Raw genomic sequence first — 26,928 nt, forward strand, 5'->3', positions numbered from 1 at the left:
AAGAGGCCTGCTCCCCTTATCCAGTGAAGAAACTGGTTACAGCACCCTGCCCCGAGGCAGATGGAGAGCACGGCGTTCACTTACCTAAGGTGAGAACGTTAACCTTCGGGGTTCTACAGGAGAAAAGAAAGGGAAGAAGAGAGAGACATTCAATAACCCAGTTCATTAATCCCATATTTTCTATCTGCAGACATCTTACCCTTCGAGTCAGACATACAGTGCACAGAGGTCCAGCCCAAAGAGCCAGCCGTGTGTTACACATCACCTTTGAAGATACGGTATACGCCCAGTCAAGACCGGCGCCTCTACGGGAATCAGGTGAGCGTTACAATTACTTCCGACTGGTCGTAGTGTAAGTCAATCAGGGCGAGGGCATTGGCTGTCCGGTAGCTGAGGAGACAGGGCTCCTTATAACATGTATCGTGGCAGTTACTGTGATGTTCCTGTGCCTTAGATCACATTGAGATTTTTCTTTGGAAGTCATAGGTTGAGCTGCTCCCCATTGAAAGATGTGTGTCTTGGATTCTTGCAAGGGGTATGAGGAGGCTATTTCGCGGTAGATATGTTCGTTCATGACGTTTACCGTCGCTCCCGTGTCGACGATGAATCTGTTTCTGGTGTTTCCCATCTGGATTGTGACTCTGGGAGCCGAGGTGTCTTCAGCTTCAACACTGAGGAGGCATACGTACTCTCTGTTGTAGCCATCTTGTAGGTATTGCGCATGTTCATTCCCTCTTAGCTGATATTGTGGTGGGGGTTTGAGGTATGGTTCTCTGTCTTGCCCAAGGAGATTTGGGGTTTCCGCTTTGTAGGTCTCTTCGTGTTCCAGGTTCTGCATGAAGTTACTATGGTGGATGTCATATCGTTCGTGGTCTTTCCTATCTGGCTCGATCTGAAGTCCCTCAAGGGCTCTTACGGTGTTTGGGCGTTGATAAGTATTCGTGGGGAATGACGCGTTCCTGACTGTCTGGCAATGTTGTTCCGTGTGTGTCTCCATCATGCGAGTGGCAGGCCGTGGGCGTGTTGATCCTCCTTCCGGTAGTAGTTCCTTGCCTATCAGTTGGAAGTGGTTTTCCATTCCGCATCTCATGCAGCGTTGGCCGATGGCAGGGCATAGACCTCGGTGTGGATACTCGAATCCACAGCGATAGCATTGGCGGTCGCTTTGTGTCCGTTGTGTTGGGTACTTCGGATTTATCCTTGTCTGTGGAGCTGGGTGTCGAGTGTAGGGGTGTATTGCTGCTATGACTTCTCCTTTCTTGGGGTTCTCAATGGCTGCTGCCTGAATGTCCACTCTCTCGTAAACTCTGGCCAATACCTCTTTTAGGGATAGGGGTTTCTTTAGGAGGTGTTTCCGGAACATCGAGGATACGCAACCTTCTATTATGCGTAATCTGATGGCTTCTTCGTCATTAAAGTTGGCAAAATCGCACTTCGATATTTTTCTTTGAAGGCGAATGACAAATTCCCCTATTGATTTGTGTGGTAATTGACCACATTGGTTGAACGTGTATCTCTCATAGTCACGATTGGGTGAGATGACAATTTTCTCATTTATGGCTTGCAGGAGTTTTCCATATGTAGTGCGGTCCTGTAGTGGAATCGTGCGTATGATGTTTTTAATTTCCCTCCCTGCAACGTTTGCGAAGATGCTTAGTATGTTGGGAGGTTCTTGTGTGCCGATGGCACCCACAAAGTCCTCGAACTCTTCCATCCACTCTTCCCATCGTTGGCCCTGGTCGTGATGTGGGTTTAATGCTAATGGGGTGGGTCTCCTCATTAGGCTTGCGTGAGAGGAGGGTGCTCCTGGTACTGGTGGTTGGGCATTGGGGTCCGCTGCATCCGGGGCCGACATGATGGTGTCGCTTGGTCTGCTTTCGTTAGTCAGGTGGCACGTGGGCGTTGGTCACAGTTGACTCTTGGTGCTATGGCTTCCTGTGTGGGTCTCACGTGGGAAGCACAGGCTTTCTTTCTTTTGTTGGGGTTTGGTTTAACTGTATGATCTCTTTAAATGTCACGTGTGGGGAGACACAGGGTTTCCTTCTCCCTCGTAGCGTGGCTCACTCCTTTATTTTTGAATGTCACTTGGGGAGACACGGGTTTCCCTCCTTCTTTGGCTTTGGGAGTCCCTTCTTTGTTTTGGTTTGTCTCTGTTATCTGTAGGGTTGTCACTCATGGGAGATACAGGGTTCCCCTCTCTGCTGTGGCGGTCTCTGTCGCACAATTGCTTTAATGTCACACGGGGAGACACAGGGATTTCCTTTTCCCGTAGTGTTTCTTATCGTTTTGTCCCTTTGGATGTCACGTGGGGAGACACAGGGATTCCCTTCTGCCCTAGCGTTCTTAGCTTATTATCCCCTTGGGTGTCACGTGGGGAAACACGGGGATTCCCTCTTGTCCTATCTTTCTTACTTAATTGTCCCTTGGGATGTCTCGTGGGGAGACACGGGGATTCCCCTTTTCCGTATTGTAGTCCCCCCGTATTTTTTTATGTGTCACGTGCGGGAGACACAGGGATTCCCCTTTTCCGTATTGTAGTTCCCCCGTATTATTTTATGTGTCACATGCGGGAGACACAGGGATTCCCCTTTTCCGTATTGTAGTTCCCCAGTTTTATTTTATGTGTCACGTGCGGGAGACACAGGGATTCCCTTTTGGTCAGAATGTGGTTCTCCCGTATGTGTTTGAATGTCACGTGGGGAGATGCGAGGTTCCCTTTCCCCGACACCCTACTTGCTGTGTGGTTGCCGCGGGCCAGCGGGTCTTCTCGCGTCGCGGTGTCGGCTCTTCTCTCCTGGGCGCACAGGCCCGCCGGGATCCTCCGGCGCTTTCTCCTCACTTTCCAGGCACACGGGCCTCTCCGTCTCGAGGCGCACGGGCTTCACCTTTACGGCACATGTGCCTCCGGTCGATGACGGGCGCACGGGCCCTCTTCGTCCTCCCAGGCACACGGGCCTCTTCCTCTCGAGGCGCACGGGCCTCACCTTCTCAAGGCGCTCGGGCCTCAGCTTCTCAGCGATCAGCGACGGGCACACAGGCCCTCTTCATCCACATGGGCCGCTGCTCGATGACGGGCACGCCGGCCTCCCGGAACCACCGTTGGCATACAGGCCGACCCGGCTGCCGCAGGGGGCACGGGCCTTCCAGCAAGGCTCAGAAGCCGCTGCTCGCTTGCGGGCGCACAGGCCCTCCTCGGTCACTGCTGGGCTCACGGGCCCTCCGACAGGGTGCACGGGCCGCTGTTGGGCTGCAGGGCACACGGGCCCTTCAAGCTGCTGGGCACACGGGCCCTCCGGCAGGGCACACGGGCCGCTGCTAGGCTGCAGGGCACACAGGCCCACCACAAACTGCTGGGCGCACGGGCCCTCCTGTTTTGCTGGGCACACGGGCCCTCCTCGGTCACTGCTGCGTTCACCGCCCTCCTGCTACTGCTGCCGGCACGCGAGTCTTCGCATCGGCTTCGTCGCCAGTGTTAGGCTCTCACTCTCTCTCATTTATACGCATGCAATGAAGAGACGGAGCCTGCTCTGCCGTGAACTTCCTTTATTCACATCCTAACACCAACTGCCGTTTTTTCTCTCCAGCCCCCTCCCTTTCCGCTTTCCTCCCGCTCTTTCTCAGTTGGTGCCCTTAAAGGGGCAGTGTCTCTTTGTTCATGTACAACAAAAATGTGCAATTGTTTTAAAGCTGTTGAAACACATGCCAGGTTCTGAGATTTAGCTGTATACCTAGTGTCGAAGATGCTCGTGGTTTCACAGAGAGACGAGCAGTCAGAATGCCAGTGCTGTTTGCGTGTTTTGAGTGGCAGCATATTTTCAGAGGAAGAGGGATGGAGTGTCTCTGTATTTCGAGCCAAGAGACACAGCATGGTGGCACAGTATGGAAGTGTTCCGCACATGCGCACACCCAATGCTGGCCTCACCCAAGTAATGCAGCCACGGCTCCTCATAATAATTTAAGAATACAGTACTTTGCTCTCTATTTTGGTTAATTGTAAGTAAAGGGATATTTTGGGAGTAACAACAAAGTTCTCAATCCCAACTGGTTGATTTTGAGGCGAGTAAAAATTCTGTTTAATTTTACAATACAGGCATTTGTCTTGTAAACGAAATATAAGTTGCAGCTAGAAATTGCTGTAAATCAAAAGACACATTTTTATGACATGAGCAGTCTTCACATCCGGCAGCACTGTGGCAGAATACCTCTTTGTGGAAAGTTCTGCTTGTCCAAACACATCACTTGTTCATTGTGGGTGTCAACGGGCCAAATTAATTCATACTTGTTACTGTCTTTTTTTTTGTTTTGTTGGTAGTTTTGACCAATTTAGCATTGAGTCCCTTTTAGGGATCAAAATAGGCAGGTAGATGTTCATATCGATCCCTGAATGCCACCCTAATGTTTAGGTCAACAGTGGGATTATAAAGGCAGGTGTTAGCAGCCCCCTTACTGACTCAAACGGACCAGAATTAATAGTCATATGAGCTGTGTGCCACTAGCATGGAGCAGCGATGTCACCTTGTGTTACAGCCACAGGGCTTCGGATTAGAGCATCATGAAAACCTGAAAGCAACACTTATTTTAATACATTGGGCCTCGTTATGAGACCGGCGTGGCGGTAAAACTGGCACGGCTGCCGTCGGTATTGTCTTTTTTCCGGCGCCGGGAATGGGCAATTACCAGGTCATTATGGCCCCACTGGACCCGGTAATTGCCCCTTCCCAGGCACCTGAAAAAAATTCTCCCCATTCCCATTCAAGCCCCATAGGGCTCAATGGGAATGGGGAGGCCGGATGCACCGGCACCATTCTGAATGGTGCCGGTGCATCTGACATGGTCTGCTCGCCAGTGCCGGTCCGCCTGCCAGGTCAGACATGGCAGGCGAAAAAGCACACGCGAGTAGAACTCGTAGTTTGCTGGTCCAGTAACTACGGTACCAGCAAGCTTGCCGGTACCAAGAGCCTTAAACCATGAGTTTTCTGTACCATGTAGAGGGTAGAGGCACTCATGCACGTTGTATAAGTGTGATATTTCTTTACCTATAAGACAATGGGCCTCGTTATAAGTTTGCCGGTCCGGTAACAAAGATACCGGTAAGCTTGCCGGTATCATTGTTACCAGACTGGCAAACTATGAGTTCTGCTCGCGGGTGCCTTCCCGCCCGCCAGGTCTGTCCTGGCGGGCACACCGGCACCGGCGAGCAGAGCATGTCGGATGCACCGGCACCATTCTGAATGGTGCCGGTGCATCCGACCTCCCCATTCCCATTGAACCCTATTGTGCTCAATGGGAATGGGGAGCATTTCATTCCGGTGCCTATGAATGGGCAATTACCGGATCCGACAGGGCCGTAATGACCCGTAATTGCCCATTCGCGTGTTCCGGAAAAATTCACACGTTTGATGGCAGCCTGCCGGTTTTACCAGCAAGGCTACCGCCAAACTTGTAATGAGGCCCAATGGATTATCACAGAGACCAAGAACACATTCACCAATAATTCTTTGGTATTATCCAATAGACAAGGGACATCACATTTAGCAATAGAACACTCACGAGTAAGTATCTCTTAAACTCTGAGCATCTTAGTTTTGCCAACAATGCCAATGGGGAAGGAACTCTCAGTTATATACACTGAATTCACAGTGACCCAAGTGGCCGAGAGGGTTCAACATTTTACATCACCAAGGTAACCATTGAGCAGAAATTTTAAACAGATTCTGAGGAGTAATTATTTAATAAGGGACAGATCTTTAAGCGTGTACGTAGCTCCACATCATCCATATAAACCTTTGAGACAGGATTGCAATGTAATGGGTTATTTATAACATGCTTAATACCCAGAGGTTTCTAACTGCGACCCGGGGATCGAACCTGTGTGGCTCAGCATCGTCTTGCTTCCAAGATGAGCGCGTTGCCCCTGAGCTATCCTCCTGAGACTGGATGAAGCACACAAGTAGAATACATTGCTTTAACATCCAGCTCACTGTACAGGTGCACACATATAAACTATCATTACCTGCTATAGAGAGCTCTTTAGGTCATGTGTTAAACATATGCACACCGCTAAGTGTGCTTCAAGGTTGGAGGTTTACTGGAGAGGATACCATGGCACAGATGAAGGGGCCAAGAAAAGCCCACATCATGACCTGAATCTTGGAGACAGATAATCCCATAACCCAGTTATGTAAATTCTACGGAAACAAGAGATTCCAATTTGTTTAAGGCCATTCCCCTGGTATCAGCTCAGCATTTAGAAGACCACCAGACCTCATTTGTTTTAACACTAGATAAGACTCTTACCAAAATACGTGGTATCTTGGTAGCCTCACCATTTCCTGATCCGCAACTGCCTCTCTACTTGTCTGCTCCCCCCCTTCAAAATGGTGTGCCCCCCAAGCCCATACAGTGAGTCACAATGGAACCGCCGGTGTGCGCAATACTTTGGCAACCTTGCCTAGGACTCTACTTTTGTGCATACTGCATGTTAGGAGGAGTGCCATTTCCCCAGTTTGATCATTGATGCAGGCTTTGTACAGCAACTCAATCTCACGGCAAGAACAGGTTAACTGATTGCAACCCTAATTGGATCCTGGAATACCGGGGATTTGTCCATCTGTTTCCAAAGGACAAATGCAACCTAAAACGCTTTGATGTCTTGTGCCTGCCGCAGACGTGGATAACCAAACTGCCAACCGCAGATGGATTCAGCATGTACATGAATCTAGCAATAGAAAGACAAAAAGGAGGACCAATGGCAGGTTTGTTGACGTTTATAAGAAACGGTATGGGCTTCCAAGTGAAAGAAACCCAAAAGCCAAATCCATATATCCAAATACTCATCTTGGAGCCTGTTAAAGAATCAAGAGAAATTATTTAATCAATAATAGTAATGAATCTATATTGGGAACATAAAACAGCTTTCTCAATTAAATTTGTAGATCAAATAATCCTAATTGATGATTTCAATGTCGCAGTGATGAATCCCATCATTATCCTTTGTGGTGAGTTGAATATCAATTGCCTCGCCTCATGCTCTGGAGTCGAGAAAACTCCTAATAATACATCGATAGAAAAAATCAATATAATGAAGAATGGATAGACGAAATGGAAGAGCGAAACATTTGCATGCTGGATGGAAAGACTACAGGGGACATTCCGGCAAGGGCAACATGGCAACAAAAATCCACGTTAGATTACTTCTTTGTCTCAGGAAATGTAAATCAAAGAGTCACATCACTCAAGATAATGCCAATGAACAACATTAATCATGACCTTTTAGAACTAAGATGTCAACTCTGAAAGAACTCCACATGAAGTTATTGGAGGCAAACTCTCTTAGTTGAGCCTGGAAGAAACAGACTCCGCCTACCCCCTAATAACGTGTGCATGCTGAACAACAAATACCAAATGGCAATTTAATATTAAGCAATTGGAGATGAATATTCATCTCTCCTCTATGAATACACAGAAATACAGCAAGTACATTGCAGGCTTGGCTTTAAACCGAGACATGGGCCTCATTACACGGTAGGCGGTAGGGATTTACCGGTACCGGTAAAATACCGGTACCGGTAAATCCCTGCCGCCTTACTACGAGGTCCCTTAGCGGGTTGGAGTTTTAACGCCTGCTTTTTGCAGGCGTTAAATACCAACCCGCTAAGGGACCTCGGAGCTAATTACGGCACCGCTAAATTGCGGTGCCGTAATTAGCGCCTTCCCCATTCCCATTGAGCCCTATGGGGCAGAAATGGGAATGGGGAACGGCAATGGCGGAAGGGGGATTTACCGCCCCTCCAACCTTGGGATGGGGCGGTAAATCCCCTTTCCGCCAAGGCGGTGCCGGTATTTTACCGGCATGAGCCATGGCGCTAATAGCGCTAATAGCGCCATGGCTCACCGCCTACCGTGTAATGAGGCCCATTCTCATGATGCAGAAAAATAACTACAGAAGAGAGTGTATTGAAAAGCGATCAGGCATACTGCTAATCTACCAATCCTGGAAAGAGCTGGAAAGCATACAAAAACTGGCTCATCTCTCACAAGGGCATTACACAACAATGTGATGCAGAATCTATGATGCAAACGATATCAAACAAAAACTCAAGGGATTTCTGGCAGCTATTAAATCACATAAACAATTCACAACAAGCCCTACAAAGTAATATGATATCACAAGAGGAGCAGGTATGATATTACGATTAATTATACAAAAAGAAGCGAAAGACCCCAGATCCAGACTTGCCCTATCCAAGCAAATGGAAAATTTTATTCGATAGAGATGACATTCTCTTGTTGATTAAAAAGGACAGCAATTTGAGGGTCCCGGGTCCTGATGTACTGAGCAATCAGATGCTGCAAACAGCCCCGGAAGATTGGGCAGATTTCTGTGATCTTATTTACCCAGATAGTAGAAAAAAAAGTATCAAAGTGCTGGAAAACAGCAATCGTGGTACCGATATTTAAGTAGGGCGAAATGTCACACCCAACTCCTGACTACGGAAGCTAAATGTAGTTGACCAATCCCAGTTTGGTTGGCACAGGCTCCTGAATAGTATTCACAGGTAACCACGAGGCAGCCAATAGGAGGAAGAGGGTTAAGGAGAAGATGTGGATAGGTAGGGGGTGTTAGGAAGACTGGAAAGATGGTTAGGGTATGTTGAATTGGATAGGTACGGGGAGTAAGGGGGAAAACATACATGTCATGAAACACATAAAGGTAACTAACTTTCTTAATTCGTGAGTTACTAGATCACCTGAAAATCTTCTCCTACTACCAGGGCAACATCCTTCTTGTTTTAGAACATTGCTTCCTAGGACCCCTAGCTCAAACAGTCATTCCTTAAACAAGTGACTAACATAAGCATAGGAGTGCTCATGGATATCTCCTGAGCAGCAATTGCAACACAATATGAAATGAGACATAAGCAGGAAATTCAATATGGTGCATAACATATATCAGCAGACCCCAATTGGTCTCCAGGGTACCCACTGTCACTTCTGCCAAGTAGTGATGTCTTCCAGTGAGTGCACCTGTGGCAGGTAAGGTGGTAGAACATGCCCCTTACAGACTCATGACAAGAGCAGGTAGCACAAAAAAACATATATCGTCCCTGACACCTCAAATGTTCATTTTCCCTGAATCTCCACTCTCAGTGGCTCAATGATTAGGGTTCATGAAGACTTAGCATTTCATTCAGAAAAGCATGTGGAAGCAAACAATATACCATACTTCCTCTCGCCGTGACTTTCACTCACAAGTTCATAAGAATACAACGTTGTTAAGCAGTAAGCACGTAGCCAACAATCACCAACAAGCAGCACGGCCGGGGAGGAGTTTAAATAGCATGCAATGGCGTGCCCATGCGCACAAACACAATCCCGCAGGTGTTAATGGGTATTGTAGTTTCTGGGCTCTCTTAGCCCACAACCAGGCCCGCCAAGCACCCAACAAGCCCCTTTTCCTCACATTACCACCTCCGCTAAGGCCCTTCCCAGGCACTGGTTTCTCCGGATGGCACGATGAAACAGTCTTACCAATCGGGCTGTATGCAGTGCCTCTGACGGTTCCCAAGAATCATCCTCAGGACCACAACCCATTCAGGAAATCAAATACCAGAGTTTCTTGCCATGCCACTTGGAGTCCAAAATAGGCGACACCTCGAATTCCTCTGGACCATCCCATATCACAACCGGAGCCTTCCATGTCATTACACCAGAAGCCACAGGCTTAACAAAAGAAACATGAAACACAGGATGGATCCTCATATGTGAGGGAAGATGCAAATGCACCACAATCTCTGATATACATTTCACAATCCTATAGGGTCCAATGAAGTGGTGCAGAAATGTACAAGACCCAAGCAGCTAGATATGCTGAGTGGACGATCACACTCGATCCCCCACCACATATTTCGGATTGACTCATCTTTTCCGGTCTGCCTGCCTCTTATAGGCCACTTTGGCTCTGTCCAGATTTTGTCATGCCTTCTCTGATATACCGAGAAGCTCCCGAGTATGTTCCATCACAGCCGGAATCTTGTTAAACTCGGGAACCTCTTCCGGCGAAACGTTTTTTTCAATTTTGTCCATACAAGCAGAAATGGGGGGACATAGCCAGCAAATCATGTTTGGCATTGTTATAACAAAATTCTGTCAGCCACAAAGACTGGACCCAAGAGGATTTTCCCTCAGCCAGAAACACCTGAGATATTGCTCCATAGTCTGATTAACCCTTTCGGTTTGCCCATCTGTCTGTGGATGATAACTGGTGGATAAGGCACAGGAGATTCCGAGCAACTAACAGAAAGCACGCCAAAACCGGAATGTAAACTGAGAACCCCGGTCAGATACTATGGCTCTCGGTAACCCATGCAACCTCACTACATGTTGCAAAAATAGTTCTGTCAGTGTTACTGCACTCAGAATAACATCACAAGGTACAAAATGAGCTTGCTTAGTCAGGTAATCAACCCAACTAGAATGTTATCAAAATCTCCATATCTGGGCAGTTCGGTAACAAAGTCCATAGACAAACATACCCATTGTTCCTCGGGCATGCGTAGTGGTTGTAAAAACCCTCCTTCCTCTCATGGCCTGCCTTGGACCGAACACAGGTCTCACAACCTGCCACATACTCCTGTACATAGGAGGCCCAGCCCTACAACCAGAGGTACCGCTGCACCATGTCCTGAGTTTTCCTGAAACCAGCATGACCTGCCAGGGGAGAATTATGGCCCCAAAACAAGGCTTTTTTTCTCAACATCTCCGTGGGTAGAAACAACTTTCCTTCCTGATAGGATAATCCCTCCCAAATGAGTCTGGTAACTACCCTTCTTAACCCATCCTTTCCACTCCTCTTTAGGGAAATTCTTCCGTACCTCCCAGATTACCTCCTGAGTCACTGCACCAACAATCTTGACCACTGGAATAATACATAGTCTTCCTGGCACTGCCCTCCCAAATGGAATCAGTGCCTTATTGAAAGCGACCTTTAACCACCAAAATGCTTCCTCCGCCTCCTGATCCCAGTTGAACTTGGTAGCCTTTCTTAACAGACAGGTAATGGGTGTGATGAGGGCTGAAAAATTGTTTATAAATCGGCAGTAGAGATTAGCAAACCCCAGAAATGACTGGATTTCCTTCACAAGCTGAGGGGACAGCCATTTGGTTACAGCCTGCACCTTCCTGTCGTCCATGACTACGCCAGATGGCATCAAAATAAATCCCAGAAATTCAACTCTGGTGGAATGAAATTCACATTTCTCCAATTTAGCAAACAAATGATATTCCTGTAACCTGGTTGGCAATGCCTTAACATGTTGCACATGTTGCTCAATACACTTTGAGAAAATCAAAATATCATCAATATATACAATCACAAATAAATCCAAATACTCACGTAACACCTCCTGCATGAAGTGCTGAAAAGCTGCAAGAGTATTACATAAACCAAAAGACATAACCAGATACTCAACCAAACCAAATTTTGTACGAAAAGCAGTCATCCAATTGTCACCCTCCTTCACCCTGATAAGGTGGTACGCCCCTCTCAGATTTAACTATGTGTAAATCCTAGATACCTTTACTTATTTTATTTTATTTTGTCATTTGTATAGCGCACAAAACCCAGAAGCATCTAGGCTCCTTTAGTCAAGAAAGTTGGTTACAGTGGTATCTTACAGAGGTAGCAGGTTACAGTCACTGCATTGAGTGAAGAAACTCCCGGAGATCTGCGCCAATTGATTTACAACCAAAATTTTATTCCATATTTCACACGGTGCCCCTCCTGATGACATGTGTTTCGACAACTTGCCTTTATCAAATCAGGGCATATTCATATCTCATTCTCAATTCATATTATTCTCGAATTTCTCATTTGACAATTGATCTCTGGGAGTTTCTTCACTCATTGTATCTACTTGGCGGTTTTTTGGCCTTTCGTCACTTAACTCCGTTGAGGCACGACTAGTAACAAGAATTCAGTTCAAACATTGAAATAGCTCATATATGAAGAAAATAGGAACTTATGTAAAGGTGTCGCTGAACAGACCAGCTTCAAGATAAAAGCCAGTTTTGTGATACAGACATTGCATGATTTGCTCGCAAGGGTAATAGCTTGCAGAGGTAGCTTACTTTGGTTACAGGACACTTGCACAGGAGAACTTCACCTCATGGTACGGGTACTACATGAAAACATCCAGTTACAGGTAGGTAAAAAGTGGCATAAGTTTGGGTCAACAATTTGGAAAGCCTCACCAAGCCTCGCTCATGGTACGGAGCGCCACATCTAAACATGCAGTTGCAGGTAGGTTAAAAGCAACATAAGTTTGGGTGCACAATTTGGAAAGCCTCAACTCATGGTACGGGGTGCTACATCAAAACATGCAGTGACAGGTAGGTAAAAAGCGACGTACGTTTGGGTGCACAATTTGGAATGCCTCTCCTCATGGTACGGGGTGCTACATCAAGACATGCAATTACAGGTAGGTAAAAAGCGGCATAAGTTTGGATGCACAATTTGGAAGAGCCTCACCTCATGGTACGGGGTGCTACATCAAGACATGCAATTACAGGTAGGTAAAAAGCGGCATAAGTTTGGATGCACAATTTGGAAGAGCCTCACCTCATGGTACGGGGTGCTACATCAAAACTTGTAGTTACAGGTAGGTAAAAAGTGACATAAGTTTGGGTGCACAATTTGGAAAGCCTCACCTCATGGTATGGGGTGCTACATTAAAACATGCAGTTACAGATGGGTAAAAAGCGACGTAACTTTGGGTGCACAATTTGGAATGCTTCACCTCATGGTATGGGGTGCAACATCAAGACATGTAGTTACAGGTAGGTAAAAAGCAACATAACTTTGAGTGCACAATTTGGAAAGCCTCACCTCATGGTATGGGGTGCTACATCAAAACTTGTAGTTACAGGTAGGTAAAAAGTGACATAATTTTGGGTGCACAATTTGGAAAGCCTCACCTCATGGTATGGGGTGCTACATTAAAACATGCAGTTACAGGTAGGTAGAAAGCGACGTAAGTTTGGGTGCACAATTTGGAATTCCTCACCTCATGGTACGGGGTGCTACATCAAGGCATGTAGTTACAGGTAGGTAAAAAGCGAAATAACTTTGGGTTCACAATTTGGAAAGTCTCACCTCATGGTATGGGGTGCTACATTAAAACATGCAGTTACAGGTAGGTAAAAAGCGACGTAAGTTTGGGTGCACAATTTGGAATTCCTCACCTCATGGTACGGGGTGCTACATCAAGGCATGTAGTTACAGGTAGGTAAAAAGCGAAATAACTTTGGGTTCACAATTTGGAAAGTCTCACCTCATGGTATGGGGTGCTACATCAAAACATGCAGTTACCGGTAGGTAAAAAGCGACATAAGATTGGGTGCACAATTTGGAAGAGCCTCACCTCATGGTACGGGGTGCTACATCAAAACATGCAGTTACAAGAAGGTAAAAAGCAACATAAGTTTGGGTGCACAATTTGGAAATCCTCACCTCATGGTACAGGGTGCTACATCAAGACATGTAGTTACAGGTAGGTAAAAAGCGACATAACTTTGGGGGCACAATTTGGAAGAGCCTCACCTCATGGTACGGGGTGCTACATCAAAACATGCAGTTACAGGTAGGTGAAAGTGACAGAAGTTTGGGTGAACAATTTGGAGAGCCTCGCTTCATGATACGGGGTGCTACATCAAAACATGCAGTTACAGGTAGGTAAAAAGCAACATAAGTTTGGGTGCACAATTTGGAAAGCCTCACTACCTGGTACTGGTGCTACATCAAAACATGCAGTTACAGGTAGGTAAAAAGCAACATAGGTTTGGGTGCACAATTTGGAAATCCTCACCTCATGGTACGGGGTGCTACATCGAAACATGCAGTTACAGGTAGGTAAAAAGCAACATAAGTTTGGGTGCACAATTTGGAAAGCCTCACTACCTGGTACTGGTGCTACATCAAAACATGCAGTTACAGGTAGGTAAAAAGCGACATAACTTTGGGTGCACAATTTGGAAATCCTCACCTCATGGTACGGGGTGCTACATCGAAACATGCAGTTACAGGTAGGTAAAAAGCAACATAAGTTTGGGTGCACAATTTGGAAAGCCTCACTACCTGGTACTGGTGCTACATCAAAACATGCAGTTACAGGTAGGTAAAAAGCAACATAAGTTTGGGTGCACAATTTGGAAAGCCTCACTACCTGGTACTGGTGCTACATCAAAACATGCAGTTACAGGTAGGTAAAAAGCAACATAAGTTTGGGTGCACAATTTGGAAAGCCTCACTACCTGGTACTGGTGCTACATCGAAACATGCAGTTACAAGTAGGTAAAAAGCGACATAAGATTGGGTGCACAATTTGGAAGAGCATCACCTCATGGTACGGGGTGCTACATCAAGACATGCAGTTACAAGAAGGTAAAAAGCAACATAAGTTTGGGTGCACAATTTGGAAATCCTCACCTCATGGTACGGGGTGCTACATCAAGACATGTAGTTACAGGTAGGTAAAAAGCGACATAACTTTGGGGGCACAATTTGGAAGAGCCTCACCGCATGGTACGGGGTGCTACATCAAAACATGCAGTTACAGGTAGGTGAAAGTGACAGAAGTTTGGGTGAACAATTTGGAGAGCCTCACTTCATGATACGGGGTGCTACATCTAAACATGCAGTTACAGGTAGGTGAAAAGCGACAAAAGATTGGGTACACAATTTGGAAGAGCCTCACCTCATGGTCCGGGGTGCTACATCAAAACTTGTAGTTACAGGTAGGTGAAAAGCGACATAACTTTGGGTGCACAATTTGGAAAGCCTCCCCTCATGGTATGGGGTGCTACATCAAAACATGCAGTTACAGGTAGGTAAAAAGCAACATAAGTTTGGGTGCACAATTTGGAAAGCCTCACTACCTGGTACTGGTGCTACATCAAAACATGCAGTTACAGGTAGGTAAAAAGCAACATAGGTTTGGGTGCACAATTTGGAAATCCTCACCTCATGGTACGGGGTGCTACATCGAAACATGCAGTTACAGGTAGGTAAAAAGCAACATAAGTTTGGGTGCACAATTTGGAAAGCCTCACTACCTGGTACTGGTGCTACATCAAAACATGCAGTTACAGGTAGGTAAAAAGCGACATAACTTTGGGTGCACAATTTGGAAAGCCTCCCCTCATGGTATGGGGTGCTACATCAAAACATGCAGTTACAGGTAGGTAAAAAGCAACATAAGTTTGGGTGCACAATTTGGAAAGCCTCACTACCTGGTACTGGTGCTACATCAAAACATGCAGTTACAGGTAGGTAAAAAGCAACATAAGTTTGGGTGCACAATTTGGAAAGCCTCACTACCTGGTACTGGTGCTACATCGAAACATGCAGTTACAGGTAGGTAAAAAGCAACATAAGTTTGGGTGCACAATTTGGAAAGCCTCACTACATGGTACGGGTGCTACATCAAAACATGCAGTTACAGGTAGGTAAAAAGCAACATAGGTTTGGGTGCACAATTTGGAAATTCTCACCTAATGGTGCGGGGTGCTACATCAAAACATGCAGTTACAGGTAGGTGAAAAGGGACAGACGTTTGGGTGAACAATTTGGAGAGCCTCGCTTCATGATACGGGGTGCTACATCTAAACATGCAGTTACAGGTAGGTAAAAAGCGACGTCCGATTGGGTGCACAATTTGGAAGAGCCTCACCTCATGGTACGGGGTGCTACATCAAGACATGTAGTTACAGGTAGGTAAAAAGCGACATAACTTTGGGTGCACAATTTGGAAAGCCTCACCTCATGGTATGGGGTGCTACATCAAAACATGCAGTTACAGGTAGGTAAAAAGCAACATAAGTTTGGGTGCACAATTTGGAAAGCCTCACTCCATGGAATGGGTGCTACATCAGAACATGCAGTTACAGGTAGGTAAAAATCGACAAAGGTTTAGGTGCACAATTTGGAAGAACCTCACCTCAAGGTACGGGGTGCTACATCAAAACATGCAGTTACAGGTAGGTAAAAATCGACAAAGGTTTAGGTGCACAATTTGGAAAGCCTCACCTCATGGTACGGGGTGCTACATCAAAACATGCAGTTACAGGTAGGTAAAAAGCAACGTAAGTTTGAGTGCTCAATTTGGAAAGCCTCACTTCATTGTACGGGGTGCTACATCAAGTATGCAGTTGCAGGACGGTGGGAAACATGCAAGGGGCAAGCTAGTAATAGGGAGTACAACATTAAAGCAACCAGCACAGTCAGGCGATGGCGTGAGGAGATGGGAAGTGTGGTTGGGAGGAGTCGGGTAAAGCTGATGGCCTGACAGTGGAGCTGATGCCGGCTGATCTCTTTAGTGTGGGAGCGGTGGAAAATGTAGAAAGCACAGAGTGCGTATGAGGGGCATCTTGGGATAGCGCACAGTAGTGGGGGGCAGTGGATGCGGCAGACAGGCATTATCAAAGCATGGGTGGGGCAGGGAAGTAGCAGAGCCAGAACGATTTGCAGGAAATACAAACTTTCAGGGAAGCAGATAGGCAGAGCAAAAACGATCTTCAGGACGCACAATACTTTGATATACAACAGGGTTGCAGCAAGGCACTGCGGTGGAAGGTGTAAGAGTCACAGTAGATAACGGCTGAAAAACAAAGTCACCGTAGAGCGTTGGGCCATTCCAGGGTTGACGGCTTGATAAGTCTCAGAGGAGGGAGTCAAGGGGCTGGGGAAGCCACTGATGCCACCTGATGGTACGGCGTGAGAAGAAACCAACCGGCAGAGCGGTGTGTGTGGAAAAATTATCTGCAGTGGCATGTGGATTGATGGGCTAGGAAGTAGGGCCAGGGGCACATACTGGCACTGAAAGGGACAGATAGGGCCTTCAGTGCAGGCCTCAGAACAGATGAGCACGCTCCCGCCTCCCAGTTGATTCAATTGGCTAATAATAACAAAGCTAGCCAATGGGAGCGGTAGTAGGCCAGGCACAGCAACATGGGGAACTGCAGTCCTAGAGGGTGGCCATGTTAACGGGCCAGTACTGGAATCATAACTTGATCTAGCAACACTGGAATCAATGGTAGTGGGAACCGATTCTTTTTTTTTTATAACTCTGTTTATTGAGTTTAAACAACATAACATAAAGGAATGAACATAAATGAGACATGAATCAGCGAAATACATATGACAAAGGCAATTTTTCAGTAATAACAGCTCGCATGGCCCCACAGGGATGAGGACCGTAAGACAGAAATAGGCCAAGGCAGACAAACAATGCTAACAGTGCTGCTTATGCACCCCCACCCACCGGTCTCAGCTACCGTCGAGCCATTTAGCCCATATTTTTTCAAATTTGAGTTATAGATCCGGCGCTCTGAGGCTGCGCACCTGTCCAACTCATTACTCCAACGGTTCAAGCACAGTGGGTCGGCTGATCCCCAATTGGCCGCAATAAGTCTTTTGTCTGCCCCCAGCGCAATTGTCAAAACATTTTCTCGTATTTAGACAGGTCTACTTCACCCCCGATGCCCAGGAGTACCATCTTGGGATCCATAGGGATTGGTGTCGCCAGAACAGCTGAAATTGTGTTAACACAGTCCACCCAGAAGGCCTGTATCACCTGTCAGTCCCATATCATATGGTAGAAGGTGGCGGGTTCATTTTTGCATCGAACACATGTCCCGTCTTCTATTCCACCCCATCTGGCCATTATAGTGCGTGAGTGGTTTGAGCGATGAAGGATCCTCAGCTGTATTAGTCTAAGCTTAGATTCTATACCAATTTCTCTGGGGGACATTAATGCCTCCACCCAATCTTCAGGTTCCAGGGGACCTACATCCCTTTCCCACTTTGCCTTGAGCCCATCGAGCTGCGCAGCCCCAAACGAGTTAAGGGCCTGATAGAGAGTGGAGGTGACCTTAGAAGAGATGCGGTGCGGGAGAATATTGGTCTCAATGGGAGAGCAGGGGGGTACGATCGTCGTGTCAGGGAATTGGGTGTGGATGGTGTGGGACAGTTGCACATGCTGAAACCGGTCCATGGGAGCCAGGTCGAATTGTTCTCGCATGGTCTCAAAACTCAGGAGGCGACCCCCTTGTATCACCTGTGCTAGTGTGTGTATTCCTTTTGCTTGCCAGTGGCCAAAGGAGCCCATTTTCACTAGTTCCAGGAGGAGCGCATTGTGCCATATGGGTTGTGTCAGTGTTGGCTGTCCTTTCCAGCCGATTAGTTTATGTGCGTCCCGCCAGGCACGACGGATGTGGTGGGTCATTTTGGGCAGCGCCGGCAGGTGATCATGGGTGGCGTAGAGGATTTGCAGCGGTGTTAGCGGGGCCATGGTCTCCAGTTCTATACTGGTGTGTGGTAGTGTGGGGTCCGTGTGCATCCAGTCATTCACTACTCCTATCTGTGTGGCCAGGTAATAGGTGCGAATGCAGGGTAAACCAATGCCCCCATCCCACACCGATCTCTGGAGCGTATCAAGGGCGATCCTGGATTGTTTCCCACCCCATAGCAGTGTGCGCAGGTTCTTGTCAATGAGTGCAAAGGTTTCACGGGGGATGGGGAGTGGGGCATTCTGGAGAACGTACAACAGTCTGGGGAGGGTCATCATTTTGAATAGCGCGGCTCGGCCCATTAGCGATAGTGATTGCCAATAGGGGGTGTCTCTGTTGAACCGCTCAATTACAGGTTGTAGATTAAGTCGGAGGAACCCATCGAGCGTCGGGTCAAGCCGTATACCCAGGTATTTAAAATCCCTGATAGAGACATGGTATGGGCAGGTCTCCGGGATCGCAGACTCACCACCCTGAATCGGGAAGAATATGGTCTTGGCATCATTAACCTTTTGGCCTGCAAAGTACTGATATTCCCTGAGAATGAGGGAGACAGCCGGGCACGAGATACTCAGGTTACTGAGGTATAGGAGCAGGTCGCATAGAGCGAAAGGCGGTTTTCCCCCCCACCTGGCCAAACGAAACCAGTCCAGGTGGTATTAGCTCTAAGCTCAATCGCTAGTGGTTCGATGGCCAGGAGGAAGAGGAGTGGGGAAAGTTGGCATCCCTGTCTCGTGCCCCGACCCAAGGGAAATGTTTTGGAGGACCTGGCGTTCACCCTCACCGTGGCCTCCGGGGATGCATATAGGAGTTTTACCCATGATATAAATGTCTGCCCCAGATTCATCCTAGCCATGATCTCCCACAGGGCATCCCACCCCACAGAGTCGAATGCCTTTTCAAAGTCCACCACCAGGAGGGCCAGTGGGGCTGGAATTTCCTTTGCCCTGGACAGCGCCAATTGGACTCTTCGTAAGTTCGTTTGAGTTGATTTATTAGGCATGAAACCACATTGGTCTGGATGGACGAGGGTCTCAATCACCTGCAGTAGTCGGTTGGCTAGTGTTCTGGTGAGGACCTTTGCTTCGCCATTAATCAGGGATATCGGACGATAGGAGGCGCATTCCTCTGGGGGTTTCCCGGGCTTGTGTATGACAACTATGCATGCCTTCCTGAGGTCTGGGGGGAGAGCTCCCAGTTCTCTGCTGCGTAGGAACATGCGATGCATGTGGGTAGGTAACATGCCACCGAGGTATTTCCATGTCTCTGGCGGGAACCCATTGGGGCCCAGGGTTTTCCCGGGTTGGAGTTGTGCTAGCGCCTCTTGCACCTCGGTGTCGGTGATATCAGCATTCAGGAGATCTGATTGGTGCTGTGGAAGTATCGGGAGCTCGATTTGGTCGAGGTAGCGTGAGGGTTCAATTGGTGGGTTCCCAGTGGGTGGGGTGTAGAGGTTTTTGTAGTAGGTTGCGAATGCCTCGACAATATCAGAGTCTTCTGTCAACAGTGTTCCATCTGGAGATCTGATTGCCCTTACGTGTCTTCTGCTTAGTTCGCGTCTCTCCAACCAGGCCAAAGTCTTGTTAGCCTTGTCGCCCCGTTCGTATATTTGGCTCCGGACTAATTGGTGGGCAATCCATGCATTGTCTAGAGATAAGTTGCTGAGGGCGTCTTGCGCCGTGAGCATCGCCTCCTTTGCTTCTTGGGTGTTGTGTATTAAGATTTGTCGTTCACACTCCAAGACGCGTGCTTCTGCTTCTCTGACCTTCTGGACTTGCCGTTGTTGGTAGGCGGAAACCGTGGAGATAGCCTCCCATCGGAGGACTGTTTTGTACGCCTCCCAGATCGAAATCGGCAGTCCACGGAGCCTTCATTGAGTTTGAAATATTCTGTTGTCTTTCTTTCCAGCTCCTCAGCAATTTCAGGAAGACAGAGATGGTATGCATTGAGGCGCCAGTTACGATCCGGGCAGCGGCAGGAGTTTTTAAACGTTAGAAGGAGCAGGGAGTGGTCCGAAATTCCTCTTGCGAGGAATTCTGCGTCGAGAAGCCTATGGGTCATATTGCGGGGGATGAAGGCGTAATCAATCCTGGAGAATGATTTGTGGCCACCCGAATAGAAGGAGAACCCTGCCTCGTCTCCATGGAGTGAGCGCCATGTGTCCGACAATCCCATAGCCTCGGCGAACGCGGCGAGCGGTGTGGAGATGGGCGAGTTCCAGATCTTCTATGGGTTCTATCGACTGCAATATTCATGACTTCATTAAAGTCCCCTCCAAGCACCCACGTATCAGCCTCTTCTTCCAGGAGCAAGCTCTGTAGTTCGGAGAATAGTTCTTTCGTCAGCGTGGGGGGGGCATAGATCGCTGCCAGGCCCCACTTCTCGCCCCAGATGTCTGCTAGCAACAGTACATAGCGGCCCCGGGGGTCCGCTCTGATCTTCCTAACCTGGAGAGGGACTCTCTTGTGAACGAGTATCATCGTGCCCCTAGCACCTTTCGTGAATCCGGCATGGTAAACATTCGAGTAGTTGGATCTTTTGAAAAAGTTGGTGTTTTTGCCTATCAAGTGTGTTTCATTTAAGAGGGCAATGTCCGGCGAGTGTCGGTTTAGGTACTGGAGCACCAGTCTCTGTTTTATGCTGGAGCCGAGGCCGTTGACGTTCCATGACAGTATTGTCACCTTGCTGGAGTTAATCCTGTCTGCGTGAGTCCTCTTGTTGGGATGTCTGGGAGGATTAGTGGGAGTTGCGCCTTTCTTGGGAGCATATGTCGGTTTCTTCTCAGAGGAGACATCCAGGGGTTGCCTCGCATTGAAGTGCCAGACGACTGGCAGACAGTTGCGTCCACGGTCCTGGCCAAAAACAGTGTTCGTTTACATTGCCTGTACTCGTCGGTTTCCGGCCCTCTTGTCTCGTGATTCCGTTTCCTTGAGCCCCCAAAACTCACCCCACCCTGCACTTCCCCCCCAACTGGGAGCACCTGTCGCCCAAACATTGAACTTATAACTTGGTGAACAAACTTATAACTTGGTGAACTCCCTCGGGATAACCCTGACTGTGATAGTGCCCGTGCCGCATCAGGGCGGCGGCCGCTAGTTGAGCGCTCCCATGTTATTACGTTGCAGATTAGTACCCCCGTTGCATGGTCCTTACCCCTTTTCGGTGAGGGTCCCCGTCACGTCATCGCGATAGACTCAGCATTCTGCTGAGAGATAAAAGGTCTCAAGTGTGCCAACAATTTCATGTAGTAGGTGGCAGATGAGACTATGCTGGCTACACAGGGCTTCATGTTGAGCGACTGATCCAGGATCACACCCAGGATTTTTACTTTAGGGAGGGTGGGGATTTGATCATCCCCTAACTGGAAATGCTTGTAGGCTGGATCAAGTTTAGCTTAAACGCCCTCCGATCCTACCACCATAAGTTCAGTCTTACCGCGATTAAGTGCAAGGTTATTTAGCATCATCCATTGTTCGATAATGGAAAATATGCGATTGAGTTCCTTCTCGTCCCAGTCATGCTGACCCATAAGAGGGATGACACATTGTGTGTCATCAGCATAATTAGAAAATAAAATACTCTCTTAAGCAAGATGGGCGAATAAGGGAGCCATGAATATATCGTAAATGCAAGGAGAGAGACTAGCTCCTTGTGGATATCATGTTTTTTATTGAAATAGATTTGTAATAAAAAAATGTCCCTTTTTTACATTTAAATCAGAATGAAATAAAACAATGATTTAATACTTACAGCTCTTGTCTCGACCTCCCAGGTTTTTCCTTGAATTTCTCCTGGCACTGCCATTGTTCTATAGATTATTGTTCTACCTCAGAGTGCCAGTGGTAGTAGAGGTTCCCACCCATGGGTTTTTGCTGGGTGGTAATAGGACCAGATGTCAAACATGACCCATCTACTGCCTGTACCAACTAACTCTCCTTCTTTAATCAAGTGGGGAGCCCTAACTTTGTTGCCAATGCGATGTCAATGGAATTTCTGGTAGCCCCAGAATCCACTATTGTCGACACCATGTCCTTACTCTTAGCAAAAATCAGGGTCACCAGAAGATAGATGTGAGGTGCCTTAACCTGTGTTGTGTTAGCCACCGCCGATGGGAACTCCGCCTCCTTTAGGCTCGGTGTAGTCGTTCCCACACTTACCGAGCCCCCTCCTTTCCCACCTCCACCTTTTTCTTATCCAAGTTTCGTGCTGGGGTGTTAGGACAGTTCCAATTGTAATGCCCTCACTTCCTACAATAAAGACACAAATTGTTAGTTCTCCTCTTCACCTTCTCTTCAGCTGACAATGGTCCCCATACACTCCCAATCTGCATGGGCTCCCCCTGCTCCCCTCCTGCGTGTCCCCCTACCTCCTTACTTTTGTCTAGGCCTACGAATGGTACCCCATCAGTCCTCCTTTTTCCCCTTTGCGCTCACACAATCTGTTATCTAACCACAGAGCTAAATAAATCAATGCACTACATGACTCTGGCTGTGGTTCCACGTGAGATATCGCATCCTTCAACTCCTCTCTCAACCCTTGATAAAAACCAAACTGCTTGTTTCGGTTCAGGCCACGCAGTCTCTGCCACCAAGTGATTCAACTGTGTCACATATGTGACCAAATCCTTAGTGCCCTGTCCAAGGGCTAGCAGCTCCTTATCCTGAGCCAAAGACACATTGGGCCTCATTACGACCCAGGCGGACTTCGCGGTGCTAAATGCACCGCGAAGCATGGCGGAAAGCCGCCGATAGCGCCATGGGGGTTGGCGGATTTACCGCCCCATTCCGACCTCGGCGGAGCGGTAAATCCCCAATCCCCATTCTGCCCTTCCCCATTCCCATTTTTGTCCCATAGGGTATAATGGGAGTGGGGAAGGAGTTAATTACGCCACCGTAAAATACGGTGGCGTAATTAACAACGAGGTCCCGTAGCGCCATGGTTTTCTCCGGCTGGTAAAACCAGGCGGAGAAAACCTCCATGGCGCTACGGGAACTCGTAGTATGGCGGAGAGGTACGCCATGCACTACGCTGGCGTAATACCCTCTCCGCCAGGGTCCTAATGAGGCCCATTGTGACGATCAAACACACCTGCGAATTCTAGTGAAAATTCCTCCCAGTCATACAGTATGGGATCATCCTTCTGTACTAAAGGGATTGCCCAAGCTGCAGTATCCCCTTACAAGTACGAGATAACAAATGCCATCCTAGCTTGGGCAGACTCAAATGCCATAGGCTTACACAGAAAATGTAGTTTACACTGGGTTAAAAAGGTGTCAAACTTTCTAGGATCCCCGACATACCTTTCTGACCCGGCCAGCGGAACCACTAAATTTTGTTGCACAACCACTGTACTTGATCAACCTAATGACCCAGAGGTAGAAGCCGCTGCGGCATCTCCCTGAAGCGGCGTACCTTGAGCAATTAACCCACTAACCTGCATCTTTAATGTGGCGGTCTCCTGCTGAGACTGGACCAACTCTGCCTGAATATCTTGAGCACGTCAGTTAAGGGTGGAGGGGACTCCATATGGCTTAGGTGGCGTTATTTTTGCCACTTCAGGGGTTTGCTGATTATGTCACACCCCTGGAGTATCTTGCAACTCCTTCCTGACCACGGAAGCCAAATGCAGGTGGCCCCTCCCACCTTGGTTGGCACAGGCTCCTGAATAGTATTCACAGGTAACCATGAGGCAGCCAATGGGCGGAAGAGTGTAAGGGAGACGTTGTGGATAGGTAGGAGGTGTTAGGATAACCAGAAAGAGGGTTAAGGTTTCTTGAATTGGATAGGTACGGGGAGTTACGGGGAAAACATACATGTCATGAACACATCAAGGTAACTAACTTTCTTAATTCGTGAGTTACTAGATCACCTGAAAACATTCTACTACCAGGGCAGCATCCTTCTTGTTTTAGAACATTGCCTCCTAGGACCCCTAGCTTAAACAGTCATTCCCTAAACAAGCGACTAACATAAGCATATGAGTGATACGATACGATATGATATGGCATTTATAACGCGCCTATACACAAGTGTTTCAAAGTGCTCAGGCATATCTCCTGAGCAGCAATTGCAACACAATATGAAACGAGACATAAGCAGGAAATTCAATATGGTGCATAACATATATCAGCAGCACCCCAATTGGTCTCCAGGGTACCCCTTTTCACTGCTGCCAAGCAGTGATGTCCTCCAGTGAGTGCATCTGTGATAGATAAGGTGGTAGAACATGCCCCTTACAGACTCCTGACATGAGCAAGCATCACAAAACAACATATAGTGTCCCTGACACCTCAAACGTTCGTATTCCCTGAATCTCCACTCTCAGTGGCTTAAGGATTAGGGTTCATAAAGACTTAGCGTTTCATTTGGAAACGCACGTGGCAGCAAACAATATATCGTACTTCCACTCTCTGTGACTTTCACTCATGAGTTTGTAAGAATACAGCATTGTTCAGCAGTAAGCATGTAGTGTCACAGACACAATACACATCCTCCCCTGTTCTGTCAACACCCCGCATGCAATTAACTGATGCCTGGGGGGGGCCGACGGCACCTCCTCAGGCAATCCAGTTCCTGCTTTGAACAGCCGAGCCTCATTCTCAGTGTCGTGTTCTGCACCCCCCGTAAGGGACACGGAAAGAGCCGTAGCTCCTAGGGCTCCAAACAGGATCTGCTCCTCCCTACTCCTCACTAGTGGGGGCCCGGGAGCCGTCCTGTTCTCCTCTGGCACGTGCCTGCACACCAACAATCACCAACAAGCAGCACGGGCCAGGGAGGAGTTTTAATAGCAAGCGACGGTGTGCGTACGCGTGCACAGAAAATCCTCAATGTCCTCATACGAATGGTAGTTTCTGGGCTCTCTTAGCCCACAACCAGGCTCGCCGAGCTCCCAACAAGACCCTTTTCGACACACGAAAGGATAAACGCAAAGAATTAACGTCATATAGACCATTTGGATGTACTGGGGAACGTTTTTGCCTCATTGGTATTGATGCGACTGAGGAACTGGGTGCAAATCTCACAAAACTACGACTGTCGACAGACAGGTTTCGTAAAGGGAGTGGGCTACAAACTTAATCTATTACTAATAAATCTGCTAAAAATTAAATCAATCAAGGATGAGAGCAAAGTCTACTTAGCATTCATAGACCTGGCCTAGGCCTTGGATAGAATAGACCGAGAGTTACAATGGACCAAACTGCAGAGATTAAACTGTCCAACAAGTCTCCTTTTAGCCATTAACGTTTTACACTCTGGAACAGTAGTAATAATACGTTTCAACCAAACTGGCCTTCTATCAAAGCCAGTTAACACATATAGAGGTGTCAAACAGGGATGTCTGCTGGCATCCCTGCTGTTCAATCTATTTATATCGGACCTCAGAGAGGCGATGAAGAAGTCAAACTAATTTCCGCCACAAATCAATGGCAAACCATTAGGTTGGATGCTTTAAGCAGATGACCTAGTTATTTTGGATCAAATTCCCATTGGCCTACAAAGAAAATTAGATATACTACAAACTTATGTTGAGTGTAACGGTCTTAAAATCAACACAGCTAAATCGGAGATATTAATATTGCAGAACTTAAAAGGAAGGAAAAAGAAGATTGTTTTGGTGGTGCTCGGCGAAAGAACGGTTGAATCAAGTGGAGTCTACAATGTATCTTGGAAAGTGCATCAGCATATGCCCCCTGGATTGCTGCCATTAAGTCTAAGACCAAGAATCTCGAGGCACAGGGCAGTATACTCCACAAAAAATATGGCACATTTTCTCTGACACTGACAATAACATTCTACAAACAGAAAGAGGTTCCCACTTTACTTTACTGAGCCGATTGCACCCAGAGCTGTTCTTGGGAATTTTGGTTAACACTTGAAGCAAGCAATTTCCACGGGAAAACATTACATCTACCAAGATCTGTTCCCGCAGTCATCATGCAATATGAATTAGAACTGCTTTGGATGAATGCAAGAGTTTATAAACTTACAAAATAATCACGGTGAGAGATCACACACAATTCCATAACTGTACTCCTATGGAGCGAAAGAAATCTCTAGGTTTTTTAACAGTCAGAATGTTGTTTTTTTTTTACCCCGAGATTTTGAATACACATTTGTTTGTCATAGTGAAAAGAACAACAACCAAGGACACTTGTCAATTTACAATTTTGTACACAATACACATGAGTACAGTCCAGTCAAATAGACTAGATATTAGTGAACATAGAACATGTTTCTCATTTTTGATCGACGGAATTCAATTTACAAATAACATGTGAGAACAAAACAAAGTTACAGTGAACAAATATCAGTGTTAATAATGGACAGTGAGAGGGTGGAAAAGTGGTCAACACTATTGTGTTTTGGCGAAAAGAATAAAGCTGTTTGGTAGAGCTTGCACATGGTTGGCCTTCATCAGGACGGTAAGACTGGTAGTAGAGAAGAGTGTCCTGTAGGTCTCGTATGCAAAACTTAGCTACGGTGAAAGGCTCGTAAACTGTTCCCCTGTTGCGAATGTAGGAGAATGATGTCACCAGATACTTGGTGGATGCAAATTACCCCAGCTGCCTCATTGGGAATAAT

Source organism: Ambystoma mexicanum, chromosome 11 (assembly GCF_040938575.1).
Source record: "Ambystoma mexicanum isolate Mex_15411 chromosome 11, UKY_AmexF1_1, whole genome shotgun sequence".
NCBI lineage: Eukaryota > Metazoa > Chordata > Amphibia > Caudata > Ambystomatidae > Ambystoma > Ambystoma mexicanum.